This window comes from Bactrocera neohumeralis, chromosome 6 (assembly GCF_024586455.1).
Source record: "Bactrocera neohumeralis isolate Rockhampton chromosome 6, APGP_CSIRO_Bneo_wtdbg2-racon-allhic-juicebox.fasta_v2, whole genome shotgun sequence".
Lineage (NCBI taxonomy): Eukaryota > Metazoa > Arthropoda > Insecta > Diptera > Tephritidae > Bactrocera > Bactrocera neohumeralis.
The window spans coordinates 16,179,914-16,202,315 of record NC_065923.1 but is presented as its reverse complement, the minus strand read 5'-3'; the positions used below and the strand labels follow the sequence as shown (position 1 = coordinate 16,202,315).

General features: G+C 34.4%; 1 protein-coding gene across 1 annotated transcript in view; it reads right to left on the bottom strand.

Moving 5' to 3' along the window:
* The window catches only part of LOC126763643 (probable G-protein coupled receptor 139), a 226,001-nt gene extending 218,036 nt beyond the window's left edge, over positions 1–7,965 (bottom strand). Inside the window, exon 1 of the mRNA XM_050481349.1 lies at positions 7,842–7,965. The gene's annotated coding sequence lies outside the window, so the exon portion shown is untranslated. The remainder of the gene's footprint in view (positions 1–7,841) is intronic.
* Positions 7,966–22,402: the final 14,437 nt, after the last annotated feature.

Below are 22,402 nucleotides of genomic sequence, written 5' to 3'. Positions count from 1 at the left end.
AGCAATGGTCCTTTCTTAAGATATATCGGATGCTCTATTCACTCTGTTAAATTTAAATTTTAAAACATAAATTGTAGTTATTTTTGGAAAACTCGATAACAGAGTCCTTTTCAGCATATCTTGAAAACTTTCTAACAGATTTGGTTAATATTTATAGGATAAACTTACTGAAACCAGACCCCAAAAGAGTTGTAAACATTTTTGAAGTAAACCTAAACACAAATTTTCGATATTGAAAGAAGATACTGGTATGATTCTTAACAATTTTAACTATTTTGTTAATTTTTCTCACAATTTACAATCCATTCCTTCCATATTTTCACAAAAAGGTTCACGAAAATATGTTTTACAAATATATATTATTTCTAAATGGTGGGATCGGTTTAAAAAATCCAAACGAAATTGAATTAAAATTTACCTCAATCAGCAGCGCTGTTGAATTTAATCATAAGCAAATTTCTGCAAAAATTGTACTCTAAATTTACCGGTCTTTGAAAAAAGTTATCTTCTTCTTTTGATACTGAAAATTCGGAATCTTAAAAACCAAACAAAAAAGTTCGGTATTAGCACCCTTAATCAATTCGTTTAATATTGGTTAGCTTGGTTTTTTATTGCAGTTCTTGTAACTCTTGCTATAGTATATACTTGTATGTGTAACACACCGTTAAGGAGTACAGAAACCTCAGCAACATAATATAGTAGGTGAAGACCGCAAGCGAGTTTAACCTCTTATAATATTGATCTCAAGTATGAAAGCTAGTCTTTGACTTATCACTGCATCTAACGGCATTTCTTACCTGTTCGCGTAAGTACTCGGGGTACAAAACATTCGAATGGTCACAAAGTTCAAATTTTTTGTTGTGTGCTTTTTCCGCCCGCTGATTTTTCTTTTCATTTTATGGCGAAAACTTTTCTCTTTTCGGTCTACACAATTTGCATTTTAAATTAATTCTTTACTCGATTTTATTATGTGGGCTTAAAATAATTTAATTGACTGCCGTTTGCTGGCTGTCGCACTTATGTGCGGTGTGCAAGCCACGCTTAGAATGTGTCGGTGAGTTTGAGTGTGTGTGTGTGTGTGTCTGGAATTACTACTGACTGCTAAAAAGTTACTTATTATAAGTGCTTTGTGTTGCTTTTGTTGGTGGGTAACTTGTTGTTTCGAGCATAAAAATGCGACGCAGAAGGTGCGCAAGTTATTGCAGGTTATGGAGAATTTACTCATAACCCAATATGAAAACAAAATAGTGTACAGTGTATAATAAAAGCTTGAGGTGATAATAAACGATTTCATTTCACTTGTAATTGTTATAAGAATTATTTTTTTTAGTCTTAAATTAGTCGAAACACTTTCTCCCTTCTTTCTTTTTATTTTGAAATTAAAACAAGACAAAGTGTTACCTGAAACTAAAATACCTTTCACGGTTGTATTTCTAATGGCATAAAAGGGTATAAAGGGATCTTCAACTTGATTTTGATTGGCCAGTTTGCTATAGTAGCCCGATCTAAAAACTATGTTTCAAAACTGTAGCTTTGCTTTCAAAAAATAATCAATGCCAAATTTCGTGAAGATATCTCCTCGAATGAGAAAGCTTTTTATACCAGAACTTGATTCCGATCGACCAGTTTGTACGACAGCTAAATGGTATAGTGATCCGATATGAGTAATTCTGACAAATGAGCAGTTATTTGGAGAGAAAAAGATGTGTGCAAAATTTCAGATCCATAGCTCAAAAACTAAAGAACTAATATCTTACTAGTACTAGTATATGGTATACATACAAATGAACATGACCAAATCGACTCAGCTTGTCAAGCAGATCGTTTAAGTTTATATTTTATATAGTCTCCGACATTTCCTTGTGTGTATCAGAAACATTAAAACTATTTATAAACTTTCTCAGTTAGTTTGTCCTTTTGCCCAGCTGCCAGCGCCAAGCATACTTTGCCGCATCTCAAAACAACGCCAGCAAGGTCGTTGAGCTCGTAAAACTTCAACGAAAAAATGCCGTTAAAAGCAGCTGAAGCGTCTTTAAATTGCTGAAATAGCTCTTTCGTATATTAAATGGAAGAAATATATACAAAATGATAATTCGATTAAGACTGATTAAGTAAATGCAGGTAGTCACTTTAGAAGCACGCCATTAAATATTCAAATTTTGTTGTGGGTGCCAATCAAAAACGACGAAAAAAAGCGAGCGATTAAAGAGATTCCCCACAAATAAATATAAACATATTTATAAATATATATATGCACATACATATATAAACAGGTATACGTGAGTATTTGACAAATGCGTTTTTTTTGCTCTTCTGTTTAAGCTGCAGCCGCGCCGCTGCTCAGCTACATACATACATACATATGCAGCTAATGGCTTAAAGGCATTATGAAAATTTGCTGTCCAAATGATTTTAGCCGATAATGCTTTATAAATGCATTCATATTCATCTTGATTAGTAATAATGTTATTGCGAACTCTGCTTTTAAGTGATAAAACAATATTTTTATATTGACAGTTGGCAGCTCAAAGCTGCATAATAGTTAAAAGGTTTTAAAGCGCAATTAATCTATGTATACACAATATTTAAATTCTCATTTAAATATCAATGATAAGCGATTTCTTTGTTAGATGCTAAAGTGCACGATATTTTAGTAAATTAATTAGCATCAATTTGGCTGTGGTTTCCCAAACAAGTTCAAAGAGCCATTGCTGATCATTTTTTGCTTTGAAACAATTTTATTTAATTTATATTTTTTATCAGTTCTGCTGATTTCGAAATAGTTGCAAAAAGCATTACTTTGATTATTCAACAAACAAAACAAAATATAGTTGAATGAAGATAAATATCGTATAACTAATCAAAATTTTCATATATGAAAAGGCGTCTTCCCAAAAAAAAATTGTTCTTTATGAAAAAATAAAACAAAAAAATAAATAAAATAAAACAAATAAAATAAATAAATAAAATAAAAATAAATAAATTTAAATTGAATAATGTAAAAACAAAATAAAAAATGAAATTATATTAAATAAAAGAGTGCGAAAAAAATTTCTTAATCTGTAGATGATCATAAAATATTCAGAGTGCCTTAAAAATAAAAATTATCATTAAAAGTCTCATTCGTTAGCATAAGATTATTTCGGGAAATAGATACCACTAGTTTACAGTCATTTTGCAATAGTGATGTTAGAGACTGTTTTTGGCTAATTTTGGGTTGTTAATGCCGAAAATCATAATACAAATTCCCGAACATATAGAATTTTTTGTCTTATAGTCAAGGCATGTAAGGATCAAACGGCCATCATTCACTAAAATGGAAGAGGTTGCAACACGAGATCGAAAATAATTGAACTCAAATTCATAAACAGGACGCCTCACATACTCCACAGAGCCCTTAGCACATAAGTCGTAAATTTTTTCAGATTTCTTGAGTAGTAAAATTAACAACAAAATTCAGTTTAACCTCACGAAGCCAACTAAACGTAACTAAACTTAAGTGTTCATTGACTTCAATTAGATTAAGGTATACATTTAGGCGGATTTATTTTATATAACGCTTATTTCGCTCTTTAGCGTAGTCACACACCAAGTCAGTTTAGCGTAGACGCATACCTATAGTACAAATAGAAAACTAATTACGAAATTTAAAAAATATTAAATTTTGAGTAATTTATGATTCACTAGAAATTATAAAATAGGTATACATATACGGTATATATACCATGAACTGAATACTATATATGAACTAAATAAAATAAATATACATACATATATTTAGATTACCGCCGAAAAAATTTCATGATCATCGACTACAAATTCTTTTTACACTATTTTTCACACAATTATATTAAATTTTAATAAATTATATTTTTTGATTTTTCTTTTATTTTATTTTTATTTTCCTTAGTTTTATTTTATTAATTTTTTTTTAAATTTATGATTATCACAATTTTTTTCACACTATATAATTTAATTTTTTTTTACATAATTAAATTTAATTTAATTTATTTTAATAAATGATATTTTTATACTCTCGCAACAATGTTGCTAAGGAGAGTATTATAGTTTTGTTCACATAACGGTTGTTTGTAAGTCCTAAAACTAAAAGAGTCCGATATAGGGTTATATATACCAAAGTGATCAGGGTGACGAGTAGAGTCGAAATCTGGATCCGTTTTAATTGAGCAAAAATTGAGATTTGATGAAACTTTTATTTCGTGATTCAATTTAAGTTCGAAGATGGGCAAAATCGGCCAACTGCCACGCCCACAAAATGGCGGAAACCGAAAACCTATAAAGTGTAATAACTAAGCCATAAATAAAGATATTGAAGTGAAATTTGGTGCAAAGGATCGCATTAGGGAAAATAATTTTTTTTTTACAAACTTTTTGTGTATATCTGGGAAACTACTACAGCTATGTCAACCAAAGTCTACAGAGTCGTTTCCTTCAGGAATTTCCATATACAGTTCCAAAATGAAAGAAATCGGATAATAACCACGCCCACCTTCCACACAAAGGTTATGTTGAAAATCACTAAAAGTGCGTTAACGGACTAACAAAAAACGTCAGAAACACTAAATTTTACGGAAGAAATTGCAGAAGGAAGCTGCACCCAGGCTTTTAAAATTGAAAATGGGCGTGGCCTCGCCCACTTATGGACCAAAAACCATATCTCAGGAACTACTAGACCGATTTCAATGAAATTCGGTATATAATATTTTCTTAACACCCTGATGACATGTACGAAATATAGATGAAATCGGTTCACAACCACGCCTTCTTCCAATATAACGCTATTTTGAAATCCATCTGATGCCTTCTCCGTATTATAAACATTAGGAACCAATGATGATAGCGGAATAAAACTTTACAAAAATACGGTATTTGAAAAATATGTAAATGACGTACAATGAAATCTCGATTATCACTTTATCATGCAAGAGTATAAAATGTTCGGTGACACCCGAACTTAGCCCTTTTATTTGTTTTTTATTCATTTTATTTTACTTTTATTTTCCTTAATTAAATTAAATTAAAATTAATAAAATAATTTTTTTTAATATTTTATGATTATCACAATTTTTTTCACACTATATCATTTTATGTTTTTTTATATAACTAAATTTTATTTTATTAAATTATATTTTTTAATTTTATTTTTTCTTTTATTTTATTTTATTTTATTTTATTTTATTTTTTTACTTTTCATGCCGCCTTATCATTGTTTTAATAAAATATTCATCCAAACAAGGCAAGGTCAGGCTAGTAAAAGCAAGTATATTTTACCAAACTTGATAAGGTAATAAAATATTTTGTCACAACACAACAACAACACGTTAACGTTTTTAAAAATCCAAAAATATAAATATAAACCGGCATGAATATTCTAGCGTTTGCGTGGACATGTAAATATTAATCAGCACGTCCCTTATGGCTATCAATTAAGTGACGATCTTAATCCACATTTCGAAACCGGTTTTTGCGTGCCACTATTTTAAGATGACAATAGCTGATGCGGAATGCTTGGTAGCAAAAAAGCACTTAAAATAAAAGCGAAAACTAAATTGAACGACAACAATCACTAAGCATTAGCAATGCAAATGATTTTTACATATTTTTTTTCAAACTCCAAGAAATTATATTTTTTATATTTTTGGTACTTCATATCACTACTAATATGGTGCTATGCATATTTTTAATTTTTTTTTGTACGTTTTGTGTTTCGTTTTCTGTTTTTGTAAGCAACCATCTAAGCAGGTCTTCTACGAACAGTTAATTTATCACAGCTTAATGCTCACGCACAGATTTATTGCATTTAAATTGATCGCCCATCTTTTGTTTAGGTCCACTTTGTGTATTTATGTGCTTACATTAATTTTATGAAAAACAGAAAACAATCTAGAACTGTCAGCTGGACCAGTCGGTTATCTCATAAATAAGTGTTGGGCCAAAGTCGATCGGAAGTGTGGCACAATGATGGCGTGACGAATGAAAAATCATTTGGTTGTTTGTTTTTTTTTTTTTAGAAACTGCGTCAGTGAGCAGCTCATTGATTATGTGATTTAAATCTTTCGCTGGAAATGTTTGCCAAAGAGTAAACAGTTCGTTTTCTAACAAAACTTAATATGTATTCTGATTTGGGTGTTGTTGAGCAGCCATAACAACTGGCAACATAAATTTGTGATTTGATAACATTTTGCTACATTTTTATATGTATGAGCTCGTAAAAAAATGTTAGAACTCAGGAAAAAAAATTGAATAATTTGAATCAGCTTTATTTATAGATTTTTTTGTTTTATTTTCGTTTTTGTTATACGCAATAGTGCTTCAATCAATTTGTTTCAAGTTTTCCTGATTCAAAGTCAAAATTGAACGATAAGCGTAACACCGCACACTTTTTGATGAAATCACATATCTCGAGACCCGACCGACCGATTTCAATCAAGTTTGATAAGTGACATTCTTATAACTTTTTATGTTACAGTAGGAAAATGGATGAAATTGGACTACAGCCACGCCTACGTACTTTCCATATAATACAATTTTGACTTCCATTTGAAACTTTCACTTTCCAGCATGCAAATCAAGAATGAATTAATATGTATAGTAGGATAAAACTTTACATGAATAGTGTATTTGAGATGAGCCATCTTATGACTAAAAATTTCGTATATTGAACAAAAACTGTTTACGCTTCCGGGTACTGAATATATGGACCCATTGCTTTAAGTTGACTTTTCACCGAAAATATAGGTCAATTTGTGAAATATACAATTGAAATCCTGAGAGAGTCCTTTCCCGACAATAGTAAATCTGTGTGCCAAATATGGATTGAAGCGGGTCAATACTTCTCTTAGCACCCACATACATACATACCTAATACAATATAAAGATTTTCGAACCTTGAGATGATTTTATACCACATATATCGGCTATTATGTGTGTTAACTTAATAAAATTGGGAGAGCGTGTTTTTCTTTTAACGGTGACATTTGTGCTTATAATGAATAAAATCGAGTGCAAACTCGCGCTGGACTCCATATAAGTAAGACGACTTTTATACTTGAAGGTACGTCCCCGGCTTTGACTCTTGGAAGTTACGAGAGTATAAAATGTTCGGTTACACCCGAATTTAGCACTTCCTTAGTTGTTTATAACAACATTGGAACTTTCTTGGAAAATATTAAACTTACTGCTTTAAAAAAATTAATTTACAAAAACATTGGAAATTAATTTACGGTTTTCTTGCTTAAAAATATTAAGCCTTCTTGGAAAATTTTAAATTTTACTGCTTCAGAAAGTTTCGAATTAAAAAAATTAATTTAGAGAAAAAATTCAAAAAAATTAATTAAAGTAATTTAGAAACTAATTTATATTTTGGAAAGAGAGAAAAAAATTGAAATTTAAATAAAAATTAAAAATTGTAATTAAAATTAAAATCTAAATTATTTTATTTGGAAATTTCGTATATTTCAGTGAAGTCGGAAATAGAAAAAAAAAATTAAATAAAAAATTAAAAAATTTTAATTAAAATTAATTTAGAATTTAGTTTCAATCAAAATTTTTTAATTTTTTATTTAAATTTTATTTTTTTCAATTTTCGACTTCACTGAAATATAGGAAATTTCCAAATAAATTAATTTATATAATATATAAATTTTTGTTTTCTTTCTTTTCGACTTTTTTTATAAAACTTTTTACTTATTATGCATCACCTGAAAAATCTGTCGCTGGCTGCTTCTTGTTCAAATTTATAGCAATTAATATTAAATGTATGTATGTGTAAATACATCTCTTCTCCTAAGCATAAATATGTAACGTCTAAATTTACTCACCCATATATTTTTACATATAACAATTGATTGGCGCACCGCATAAAAAGTAGCAGAATATGCCAATAAGGAAATACAATTTCCTTTGTTGTTATTATTAAAGCACTATGGAACAATAGTTTAGATTTTAAGCAGCAAACACGTATTTAACGGTATGTAAATATTTGAAGAAATATTTTATTATAGATTTTGTATAGATTCCAAGAAAACGTAAATAACTTTGCGTTCATTTACATAACGGGAAGTTGAAAAATATTTTTATGTATTTTTTTTTATTTTGTAAATTTTTTTTATTTAATTTCAATTTTATTTTTTAACTTAAAAATATTTTTATTTTTTACTAAGTTTGTCTTATTTTAATTCTTGACTTTGCTTTATTTTCTCAGGTGTAAAATATTTTTTTGTGTTTGCGTTTATTTGTTTAAAGTTTTTTTATAAGCTTAGAATTATTTTTATTAATTTATTTTGTAAAATAGTGTTTATTTATTTTTTAAATTTTGTTTTGTTTATTTTGTTTTTTAAATTTATTTTTTATTTTAACAATTGTTTTTTTTTTTTAATTTATTAACTTTTTTCATATAAATATTTAAAAAATTAATTTTTGTAAATTTTTTAAATTAGTTTTGAAGTTCTGAATTTTTTTTGTGAGAAATACTATTTTAAGTATTTTTTTTTTAAGAGTTGAAACTTTTCCAATAATTCTAAGTGCTTATGTACATAACTACACTTATGTATTTGAATAAAAACACTTAAATTATTATTTTATTAAACTATCTTTTCCATATTTTTGGCTAACTACAAAGTTGTATGTTACTACTTTTAACTCTATTTAAATTAAGCACTTACTTAAGCATCTACTAAAAATGTATTTATTATTTACACTGCAAACTTGGCAAAGTTTAAGAAACTTCACACCGTAGCTTATTTAAATTATTTTTTGTCATCAAACGAAGTTCTATGGGACTCAAGTTAAAGAATTCTGCACAAAATTTCGCTTTATTAATTATTCGCGGCACGTCTTCAAATATGCACGGCAATTAAATCCTTTCTCGCTTCCGAACAAACAACGCAACTAATCCGCTATCATTTTCCGCACACTTTCACTCATTCACTCTCTCGCGCATTACAACGCATTTTCACACGCCGCCGTCTGTTGGCATTCCATTAAATTTTCAATCCATTGCACCAATTCACCATCGATATCCACTTTCACATTGTTAAGCGCCCTACTTAAAAGCGTAAGCTCACACACGCACACATGCACGCGACGCGTTTGTTTAGTCGTCGATACGTCCAGCCCGTCGTCGTCGTGTTGTTATCAAAACGGTCGTGGTCGTTGCGCGTTTTGGAGTCGCGAGGGAAATTTCCAATTTTCCGACTTTTCCGCAGTGGACGTTCGCACTGCAGCAAGTCACAAATTCAACTGAAGCACTTTCTTTGCGGCACTTTCGCTTGTAGATGCCTGCTCCAGCTGTGCGCTGCACGCACAAACATGCCCGCACATGCACACAGCGCTGCGAACACGCGTCGCGAAGGCAGGAAAATTGCGAGTGCGTTTAACGGCGACAGGCTCGTGTTATCGGCAATTGCAATTCACTTTTTTTGCATTTGTTTTTGTTGTGTTTGCATTTACATTTTGAGTTTGCGAATTGTTGTCATTTGTTGTGTGAGTTTTGTGATGTTTGATTCCTTTTTGCTCGGTTATGACTTTACCACTCTCAGTGTCCACTTTTACATTCCACAACAACAATTTATATGAAAAATGTTAATGATATGATAAAGAGTTCTGTAAAAAACAAATTTGGCTTTAAAGCCTTTAAGGGAAAAGTTGGCTTTTTCAAGAATTTATGCATGTATGTCTGTATATACATATATAAATATTAAATCTAATAAAAAGGAATACTTCCAAAAATGCATGTGAAACCATTTAAATAATGCCGGACATAAATAGTTGTCCGACGTATGAGTGTCACATGAATTAACGCAAAAGGTCTCACAACAAATGCTATATACTTCAGAAGCGGTGTTGATAAATGGGCCACTTAAGACAGCGTTAGGCGAAAAAGGTGCTGGTCGAACCATGGTGAGTTGGCGGAAACTGTGGTCAATCAAGAATAAAGTCTGGATAGTTTTGTTATGTGTGTGATGGGATTTTCAGGGAATTATCTGTGCCTTTCTAAGGCCTAACTCGTAATAAGAATCTGTGTTATAAAAAATTGGACAATCTGAAGGCAGGAATTGCTGAGAAGTGGCCAGTTTCGGCCATTAAAAAAGGTATCTTTTCCATCAGAACAATGCGAGGCCACACACATCGTTATTGACTCGCTAGAATGCTCGGCACCTAGGTTGGCATAGTCTTAAGCAACCGTCTTATAGGCAGGACCAGGCATTAAATGATTGCTTTCTATTCCTGTCTATAGTGAATGATTTTGCTGGTGAAAAATTCGCCTACAATTTTATGCAAAAATGATCGATTTTTATTTACTAGAACCCATATATTAAATTTAAATTAAGAATAATAAAGATCACTAAATCAATATTTCAATTTCAAACTCGTGAAAAATTAAACTCGAGATGTCTGCAATTATTTTCTATAAAATGTCGGAACGGAAATCAGTATCCTTAGGATAATACTTTATCGACAAATTAGAACAAATTAAACCCACTGAGCTTGTGGTAAAAATATTTTTGTCTGAAATAACCATTTCTAAATCAACTCAACATCCTATTTCCGGTCTCCCTTTCCGATATACTATCAGAGATATTGTAAGTCCGGAGAGCATCATAGTCAATAAATGGAAGCTACAAATAGTTGTGAATAGATTTTTTCAATTCCTTAATAATTTTTCTTCTTTATGTAGCACTCTTAAAGCTGGAGTATTTTTATCCATTTGGACAACATCACCTAGCCACCGTAGCCGTTGTCTCGTAAGGGGTTAGGGGTAGTCAGAGGCACGAAAAAATTAGAGTTTTCAGAATTTTTTTTGCTATTAAATCGTGTTATTTTACAAAAGTAGTAATATGGCATTATTATAGAATGTGTTGACTTGAAGTCACGAAAATTTCAAAAAAAAACAAATTTAAAAGTTATAGTTGTTTTTGTTGACCCTGTTCCAAAAAAAGGTACTTGCGGTGGCGACCATAAGTCCTTGGAGATTCATCTAAAATCAATCGGACAGAAAAAATTAGTTTTATAAATAGATAATCCCTGGCCTGATTGAAGGATTTTCTTTTTTTTTTAATTAACAAAATGGCGGCCTCAGGAAATTTTTTTCTAAATTTTTGCGAAAAAATCAACAGTTAATTGGTCTTAAAAAATCGAAATTTTCAAAAAAATTAAAATTCTTCGATCTGGCCCGAGATTATTATGTATTCTAAAAGCTGTATAAATTTCATTAAAATCTACTGAGTGGTTTTCGAGTTACAGTTGTCACCGTTTCAAAAAACATAGTTTTGAGAAAAACGCGTTTAAAGTTTCACACTAGCGCTTTGAAGTGCCCGAGCTCGCTTTGTTATTTGTCAATAACTCAAAAACTAATTATCGGATCAACGTGAAATTTATTACACTTAACGAAAATGCAACAAAAAAAAATTATTTTTTGAAAATTCTAACTACCCCTAACCCCTTATTTCGTTGAACTATGTCAAAGTCGTCATATATCTCGTACAGCTCATCGACTGCGGTATTCGTCGAGGCCAATGCGCAAAGAATTATAAATCTTCCTCAGAACCTTTCTCTGTAAAACTCGTAACGCCGACTCATCAAATGCTGTCATCGTCCATGCCTTTGCACCATAGAGAACGACGGGGATGATGAGTGACTTGTATAGTTTGTTCTTTGTTCGTCGAAAGAGGACTTTACTTCTCAATTGCCTACTCAGTCCGAAGTAGCACCTGTTGGCAAGAGTTATTCTGCGTTGTATTTCCAGGCTGAAGATAGACGAAATTATGAACTTCAAAGTTATGAGTGTCAGCAGTGACGTGGGAGGCAATTCGCGAGTGCGACGACTGTTTGTTTAATGACAGAAGATATTTCGTCTTGCCCTCGTTCACTACCAGACCCATTTGCTTCGCCTCCTTATCCAGACTAGAGAAAGCAGAACTAACGCGCAGTTGTTGAGGCCAAAGATATCAATATTAGCGGCGTACAGCTGTACACTCTTATAGAAGATTGTATCTTCTCTATTCAGATCTGCAGCTCAAACTATGTTCTCTTTTTCATTGTGACGGGTCCCAAAGCTACTTCATTATGAATGGCGCTCAGTGAACTTTCCTCACTTGTGTGGACTTCTACCCATGACTTCGCTTGTTAGGGATACTAACATATATGTGGTAAGTTTGGCTTCAAATCTCTATGGTTGTTGAACTACATATATTATATATTATAATGGATGATGGCGGACTTAAAATGCCGTTATATAGGAAGGTTTGTTTATTGCAGTCTTGATAATGTCAGGCTAAGCGCGGAATATTCACTCTCTTAATAATATACGCCAAACCAACTTCCTGTCACAACAATATGTGTAATCGTTATGGTCTAGCAAATACTTGTACAAACAACGGATAGAGCAACGGATTGAACATTTTTACTATCTCAGATGTGTATGTAAAGAAGATCAAAATTTAAATAGGATATATGAAGCGGAAAAGACTCAGTTACCGATTATTGACTCTTGTGTTGGTATAGAAACTACGATGATGGACTCTATAGGAACATCTCATGTCAAGAAACATTAACAACACACGAAATACCATAAAGGTACTTTGGCAAACCAAAAAACTTTTATACAAGAGAGCACCCATGTACCTCTAAGAACAGACTTTCAGAAAATTGATCATATGGATTCGGCGGAATGCAGAGCATTCGCGAAAGATTATGAAACTTTGAAATATTATATTTACGATTGCTCAGCGTTCAGCCACTTGAGACGGCTGCCAATGTTCCAACATAAAAGGCGCCGGACAACTGTGATAGACTTTAGCAGCGTTTTCATCAAACCCATTAAGTTGCTAGATTAGGCTCAATTGGTTATCACTTGTGAGCAAAATGCGCGTAAAGATGGCTTAAGTGCGTCCGTTTGCGGTCTGCCGATCTGAAGCTACTGCGTCTCCCTTTTCAACCAACCTGCCAATGAATCGACTTGTGACAATTGGAAATAACGTCAAAAATGCAACATTTTCTTAACTTCTGTCAAAACCTCGATGGAAGGTAATTATGGCTTGATTTCAGTTCTTGTGAGTGCATTCCCAATACGATATGAAAATTGTGTAATTTTAACGTAAAGGCGGGACCAAAGAAAGTAACTTTGTTCCAACTGTCGCGAATCTCAGTGCTTATTAACTTAAATATGGCGAGGGATCCGTACCGACAAACTGCAAAAGTCAGTCTCCTTGTTGACGTTAAATCAAACCATAACAGGAAAAGACGAAAAATATAGCTCAAAAGAAAAGTGTTGAAATTGTGATTTAAAAGCCAGGAAATTCAAAATTTGCATTCCTCTTAATCAAGACTTCCTTAAGGCAACGTTTGTATAAATACCCCATATGTGCCGTTGGTGAAGGGGGTATTCTGGTTTAGAAATTCGAAAAAATCGATGTTTTTTTCATATTTTTATAGTATAACCCTTCAAGAAAATGTCCCTATGAGGATTTTTCGAATTTCAAATTATTTTCCGAGTTACAGCTCATTTTGTGACTCCAACTCCTACTGCGCGCGACTAGTTCTCAAACTTTAAACTCATTTTCTCTTAACTACTTTTCTAGAAACGGTGTGCATGATATCACAAGTTCGACTCAACCGATTCACATGAAATTTTACACAGAGCTTTCTTATACATTATAGTATCGCACTACGAAGAACTTCCGAAGGATTTTTTTTTTATTTTTAAAAAATTCCGAACCACATAAAAGCAGGGAAAATACGAAACTTTTTTTCAAACCCCCACCATTTTGTAAATTTTTTTTTTTTTCAAAAACGTTTCGTAGTGCGAAACTACACTTTTACTCTTCACGGATTTCAATTTAGGTCACGGAAAGGATTTATATCCTGCACGCCAGGACAAGCCATTGTTTCATCAGTCTCTACTTCGCCGACCTGCAGTTTTTTTTAAATTAAACTTTTTTTCTTATATTATTTAGGTTTTGTATTCCTAGAATATCAATAAAAAGCATGTAAGAAAATGGATAGTCAAAATAATTTTTGATTTTTTTTTATCGCCTCAAAAAAACACCTAAAATTCGGGCTTCTGAACCAGAATACCCCCTGAAGACGAACTTGAAATTTCCGGTAGAACAATTGGTAAGTTGAAGAATATTGGTTTTAAGTTATAAAGAAGGTTTTTAGAAAAAATGCTTGTCTGTAAGCCGGAGCTTGATCACAAAATATGGTGGACTTTTATTTGGTTTAGCCATTTCATAAATTTTTCCACGCGACTATTTTTTATCCTTTTGTGTATCAGATAATAACAAATGACATGCTACAAATTAGACACCATCCAACATGCAGGGCCTCTAAACAAGTCTGAACAGAAGAAAAATCTTGCAAATAATTTTCAGTCTCCTCCCAATAGCTTCCACAAAATGTTAAACACAACACTCTTACAAAGCCATGCCGCTCTTAATTACACGCACAAACTGCGCATGACCTCTCTTAACTCATGCATGTTGTTGTTGCTTTTGGTGCAAAAGCACAAATATTTGTTTTTGCTGGAAACTTTTTAATTTTCTTTACGCTCAGCTGATGCTTGCATTATTCGCTCTGCTCTTCACCCCTTGCAAGCCTGCTGAAGCTTGCCGGCAATTTGTAGAGCTGGGAGCCATGTCCCTTTTGTTATGCTTGGTCAGTACTAATACATACATTTGTATTTGCAAACGCACACTCAGCTGCTTATGTGTATGTGAATCGGGCTTTATCTGTATACTATTTCTACTTGTTTTTGTTTCATGCTCAGTGCAACATTGTTTTCGTGCAGTTTCGTTTGTGGCGTTCGCTCGTGCAGCAAAGCAAAGTTCGCAGTTTTTGTTGCTATGAATGAATAAGTATGTTTGGCTTTGTACGCATGGCTATATGCCTTCATAAAAGCAAAGTCTGCTCAACTGGTGGCACGATGTTGCTGCTCGCTTTGTTTGCTTTTGTTTGAGGATACTTTTGCGCTGTTGTTGCTGCTTTAAATGGATATATGTATATGCTATAACACACATATATATGTCTGTCTGTCTATATATGCTTGTTTGCTTGTATTTTTTGCATTCGCCCTCTAATATAGCTTCCACCGCAGTTTTATGAATGAAATCATGCGACACCCAGACCCACGCTACATTAAAGTTGAATTTTGGCCTTGTCGAGTCATATAAGAGATGAATTTCTATTCGCTTTCCTTTTCTGTTTCTTCTTTTGCCTCCTAATTTTATTGTACCTTATTATATTAACGATTTTACTTATGTGTTTTGGAAAAATGTGTATTCATGCACGAGTATATTCTATTGGGTATTTAAAAATCACAGCTCTCCCAAATGAATGGGCACTTGGCTCAGCTGTTCAAATAAGAAATTGAAAATTTTTTGAAGTGATCTAAGATATAAGGTCCCCAGTAGATTAATGAATATTTTTCTGCCATTTGGTGGTATCCATACAATACAATAGGCTTCCCCCGTCACGATGTCAAAATCGTGCATGGCGACTTTAACGCCAGGGTGAGCAAAGAAGGTATCTTTGGCTCAACGGTCAGCGGTAATGCTCGATAAATCTACGAAAAGATGCGTGTTACTAATATGTGGAAGGTTTCAAGACCGGAGCATACTCTTTTAGATGTGAACTAGTGACTGAAGGCCAAAGCTTACTAAAATTGTGGATGGAACACTGATCCAGCCTGCTGAATGGCAATGAAAGCATAATGCCAGGAGAAGGCGAACCCGATTCCCCAATCGATGATGATGGAGCAGACGTTCCATTACCCGACCATGAAGAAGTTCGAATAGCAATTGCCCGCCTCAAGAACAACAAAGCGGCAGGGACCGACGCGGGAGCTATTCAAACACGGCGGCGAAGAACTGATAAGGAGCATGCATCAGCTTCTTTGTAAATATGGTCGGACGAAAGCATGCCCAACGATTGGAATTTAAGTGTGCTATGCCCAATCCATAAAAAAGGAGACCCCACAATCTGCGCCAACTACCATGGGATTAGCCTCCTCAACATCGCATATAAGGTTCTATCGAGCGTATTGTGTGAAAGATTAAAGCCCACCGTCAACAAACTGATTGGACCTTATCAGTGTGGCTTCAGACCTGGAAAAGCAACAACCGACCAGATATTCACCATGCGCCAAATCTTGGAAAAGACCCGTGAAAGGAGAATCGACACACACCACCTCTTCGTCGATTTCAAAGCTGCTTTCGACAGCACGAAAAGGAGCTGCCTTTATGCCGCGATGTCTGAATTTGGTATCCCCGCAAAACTAATACGGCTGTGTAAACTGACGTTGAGCAACACGAAAAGCTCCGTCAGGATCGGGAAGGACCTCTCCGAGCCGAGGTTTCAGACAAGGCGAATCCCTATCGTGCGACTTCTTCAACCTGCTTCTGGAAAAAATAGTTCGAGCTGCAGAACTAAACAGAGAAGGTACCATCTTCTATAAGAGTGTACAGCTGCTGGCGTATGCCGACGATATTGATATCATCGGCCTCAATACCCGCGCCGTTAGTTCTGCTTTCTCCAGGCTGGACAAAGAAGCACAGAAAATGGGTCTGGCAGTGAACGAGGGCAAAACGAAATATCTCCTATCATCAAACAAACAGTCGTCGCACTCGCGACTTGGCTCACACGTCACTGTTGACAGTCATAACTTTGAAGTTGTAGATAATTTCGTCTATTTAGGAACCACCATTAACACCACCAAAAATGTCAGCCTGGAAATCCAACGCAGGATTGCTCTTGCCAATAGGTGCTACTTCGGACTGAGTAGGCAATTGAAAAGTAAAATCCTCTCTCGACGAACAAAAACCAAACTCCATAAGTCAGTCATCATCCCCGTCCTGCTAGATGCTGTATAGGCATGGACGACGACAACAGTTGATGAGTCAGTCTTACGAGTTTTCCAGAGAAAGGTTCTGCGGAAGATTTATGATACTTTGTGCTTTGTAGACAGCGAATATCGCATTCGATGGAACGATGAGCTGTACGAAATATACGACGACATTGACATAGTTCAGCGAATTAAAAGACAGCGGCTACGCTGGCTAGGTCATGTTGTCCGAATGGATGAAAACACTCCAGCTCTGAAAGTATTAGGCGCAGTACCCGGCGGGAAAAGCAGAGAAAGAGAAGACCTACACTTCGTTGGAAAGACCAGATGGAGAAGGACCTGGCTTCGCTTAGAATCTCCAATTTTTGTCACATTGCGAAAAGAAGAAACGAGTGGCGCGCTGCTCGACTATAATCGCATAAGCGGTGTCCATGCCAGTAAAAAAGAAGTTGTATTATGGATTTCATATTAATGCAATTCATTACAACACAAGCATACATACAGTTGAGTGAAACCGTAAACTATACGAAGTCCTTTTTCAATAAATAAGATTTTGTTTTCGTTTAAAAACTGTTTTATTCGAGGTCTCAGGTACATGTTTTCCAAAATCGATTACTTGATTTAAAAGCGATGTCTATAGACAACACGGCGCACTGTCTTGTAATGGTAACCATCAGCTTCGAGGGAAGCAGATGGCTCTGGAGCTGGTGCTGCTGCTGGTGGAATATAGGCTGGCTCTGGGGCTGCTGGTGCTGGAGCAATTGGCTGCGATCTTATATCCACGGGGATCGGTGCTGCTGGAGCTACAGGCGCTTGTGGTGCTGGGGGAATGTAAGTGTTTTGCGGTGCTACGGGAGCCGGAGCTACAGGTGCTGGAGCTACAGGTGCTGGAGCTACTGGTGCGGGAGCTACTGGTGCTGGAGCTACAGGTGCTGGAGCTACTGGTGCGGGAGCTACTGGTGCTGGAGCTGCTGGTGGTGGCACGTAAGTGTTTTGCGGTGCTACAGGTGCCGGAATTACAGGTCCCGGAGCTAAAGGTGCGATCGGTTCCGACCTAACCGCCTCATGCACGGGTGCAGGATAATCATAGCCACTTTGTAAGTGGGAGACATCAGCCGCGGCGCAGGCCAACAAGGCGAAGGAAATAGCGACGAAGAATTTCTGAGGATTAAAGATAAATATTTTTAATTTTATTTTATTTATTTTTCCAATTTATTTTCATATTCTAGCATCTATTACCATTTTTAAGATTGTTGAGCTGCTTTCGAGTGCTGTTTGCTGCACAGTAGCCAGAGTTGATTTATGTCTCCTCAAGCACTTAATCGCTTATTTATATGAATCGCACGAAGTACCTAAAATGGAGAAGCATCACCCAAAAGCTGTAATGGTGCTTGCCTCGATCGCTGTTTAGTTCATTGCTTGGTTGTGCGCCGCGGAAGTCGAAATAATTAACAGCAATTAACTTGCTACGTTTCACGCGCACTTCTGTGTTGTGGTACAGCTACCGGTGAGCCGCCAAAAATAAAAAACCAAAAACAAAATTGAAAATTTTAAGCAGCCAACTGACAGGTGATAAATCTTCCATAGGCAATCAAGTTGGTAGTATTTATAGTAGGCACACATTTTCAGCACGTGAAGCGTAATTTGTGTGCATAATTTCGTATTCATTGCCATTGATACCTTCAAAATTTACCATTTACAGTATCGTAGTGTAACACAACGTCTCTTTTTAATGAGTTTTTTGAATTTTAAAGCGACAGCTATTAATTATATACGTTTTTGGAGTCAAATATTTGTGGATCATTCTAATTTTCAGACATTATAGTATCGATATCTCCAATGCTTATTATTTCATATATTATTTTTCCATTAATTTTATTAATTCATTATATTCTTTTATAAATTCTTACAAATTAGAGTAGACTAAGATTCAAGTCTTAAAGAATTAAGTTATAAGAGTTCATCTGGCAACAAAATACTCTGATCAAATTTGACCCGGACTAACACAAGACCTATGTACATTTTCAAGTATTTTACTAGAAATATTTCTTATCAAATTTGGCCAATGTAAGTATGCCACCGCTTAGTCCAATTTTTATACACTTGTTTTAAGCCTCGGTCTTCAGTGCTTTAAAAATTTTTTGTTTTTTTCGGTATCGGCTCATTTTTGGAACGCCAATTGCTGTATTGTTGAACAATTTCGACGTTATATTCTTAAACCCACTCCACATCACTAATAAAAATGCATTTTATGAAATTAAGGTGCTTAGTTTCGTTGTCAAGCATCTGTTTTGTGACCTCTACTCGCTTTTGCAAAATATTGTAGTCTTTTGGTGCGAATTTAGCATCAGACACTTCAAACCTAAATATACCGTAACAAATGTTGGGATTCCTTGCTATTTTTCAAATGCCAACATAATGATTTTGAAGTGCTGTTTCTTCAACTTTTCTGATGTTTTTGAAAACGACTCGCAGGAGGCCAGTTTTCAATAACGTCACGACCTTCACTGAATACTTTGTGTCACTCAAATAAAGTAGAAGTATCTACTTACTTCTGCATAATTTTCAACGATTCCATAGTCGTGATTCCATTAGAAAGACAAAATTTTCAAAGAACTCGTTATTCGAAAAGGAATATGGAGTTGAAACCTCAGACGAACATAAAAAAAAATTTACAAATCTAAGAAAAAATTTTATCGGTTTGCGCATGTAGCTTAAATCGATCAGTTTTGATCATATATTATTTATTGATTGGTTTGAACTTAGTTCATTACAAAATAAGGTGTTTGAAATTGTACAGTGCGTCATAATTTTTCCAAACTAAAACTAAAAAAAGTCCTTCATCAGACTTCATTATTCGAATTAATTAATTGAAGAAGGGATCAATAAAGTAGTTAATTATAAAGACCAAGCACAAATAGGTTTTCGAGGCTCGCTAGATGCTTGACCGAGTTTCACTCCTTATTTGTTGTGAAAATCTTGATTTTAGGCTGCAAATATAGGGACTAATAAATTCTTTAACCGGCTCAAAACGACTAATACACTCAAACGTTTTAATCTAATAATTCCAGGACGACTACTTTTAAGGAACATGTATTTGATATGAGTCCCAATCTGGTATATGACTGCTAAAAATAATAGTTCTCTCTACAATTTTTTCAAGACCTAATAAGAGGCTTTGGAAAGATATTAAATAAATATTGACTACATAAAATCATTGACAATTGTCGCACAACGTTGTCATTATCCAAAAGGCCTTTGAATCTATTTATCAAGCAGTCAATAAGATTTTCCATTTGTTTGATTTTCAAAGCAAACACTTTTTCTAGAAGAAGCAAACTCACTTGAAAACCATCAAATACTTCTCTAGAAAAGCGCGTCTTCAAATCTTCGCCGCTTGTATCCAAAAGAGGTACCTGTAGTATTCTTCGCAAGTACTCACGCAGAAATTTCCTCGTTTTGTTTGTCGGCCGCAGATTCTTGGTTTTCTTCGTCAACAAGCAAGCAGCGTATCTATCATATTTAATGTCTTTGCCAGATCGATCGATTCTTTCTGAAGAATCACGCTGAATGAATGAGTTAGAGATAGAATATCACATAGGCAAAATATACCAATTATAAATTCAAATTTGTACATGACTGCGATGAGTATTGTTGCTTTTCCCGCCATTTCCTTCTTTTTCCAGTTACTAATTTTTGTCAAAAAATGAAAAATTTCTGTACTATATTTCTGTTACTTTATATTTTTCAGAGTAGTAAAATTATTAATAAGTCATTTGGCCCTGGGAATTGGAAATTTCTCTCATTTCCCCCTCTGAATTCTGAATCCGCCACTGTTTATATATATATATATATATATACATATGTATATTCTATAGAAACCTTAAATGCCACAGAGACATTCCGAAGATTTAGGGTGACAGCGAAATTATTTTATCAGCATAAAACTATAACCATAACTAGAGTTCAGCATAATTCAGCAGTTCTTGGAAAACTGATTTGAGGAGAAGCCATTAGCCTGCTGGATGACTGCTGTCTCTGAGCTTGTACACTGGCCAGATTCCATGACTTTTATTACACACAATTTAAGAAGCCATCTGGGTTTGAATCTGACACTTTTTATTATCTCGGAAGAATATTTGCGAATTCAGATTTAAAATTTAAATCAAAAAGTTCTTTTCTAAGTATACTAAAAGTAGGAAATAATAATTAAGAATTCCTATCTTGTGTTATATATGTAAGTGCGATCAAGTTACGCTGTATGGCTATAGAATAAGAAAGAAAAAAAGAATCTCAAATGGTTTTGTGTTTGCTTGAATCGATATCCTTTGAGCATGCGACTAAGATGGACAAAAGGCACCATGTATGGGTGCCATACTAGTTAATCCAAGAAATCCTCAGGAAGCGAGTTTCTAAATCGATCCTTTTCTGAAGGGGATGGTTATTAGTGATGAAATGTGAATCACTTACGGCAACGTTAAGTGAAAAATTGTCGGGATCAAATTGCGTTGATCCAAAAAAACCATGGCTAAGTCCGGATCGATGGTCAGGAAAGTTTTGCTTAATATGATTTTTAGGAGATCGTCGACTATGAGTTGCTCTCCTTCATATAAACGCTTACTTTGTACTTGTACTGTCAACATTAGGGCCTGCTGAAGGCAGCAATCGTCCATAAGCGGCCACCAGTGTTAAATAAGAGGTGAATACTGTTCCGCTCAGGAAGCTGGGTTCGGAAATTCTTATTCGTTTTCTTTATAGTCTGGACTTAACACCAAGTGATTACTAACTTTTCCTACTTAGCAGTAAATCTACAACAATAGAGTTATGACATGACTGTCTGCGATCCAATTTTAATCTTCTGTCTGCAAAATTGTTTGCTGACATTATTATTGCATAAAAGTTGCATGCTTTTTTAATAAACAATATTGTAAACAAAGACAATCAAATACATTTTTATTTCGCTGTTTGATTGAGACTCGCCTTGTCAAATTTTAATTTCGTCGAGCACAAAGCAGCTGTCTACCCTTTGCCCTCTCACGGGACATTTAAGTAATTTTAATAAAACAGAAAAGAAATTAAAAAGCTGAATCATAAAGCATATCAAATCACAAAGCACTCAAAGACTCAAATAAAAATATGCTACATGCCCATGCTTAAGTCCATACACAGACACACGCATAAAAATACACACATACATATGTGTTTAGTAGTGTGGCATGCCTATTTCATGTTGGCAATCATGTAAAGGTCTAAATGTGGTTGTATAGCTTGGTGGTGCATTAAGGTCTGTGTTTATGTATCCGCTACCATTCGTTTGTCGATACATGCATGTGTGTGTGTGTGTGTATTTGTTTAGCGATGCCTTTGTGCACGCATTTGTCATAATCTCATCACCGCACTATCACTCAAATCCTATTAAGGCACATGAAGAGCGCTCTTGGAAAAAACGCAGCACCGCAGAGAATTGAACGCCTTGCAGACGGAGGCGTTCGCAATCTTAAGGGAATGCATGTTAAGGTATAAGCATAAATGAATGAATAA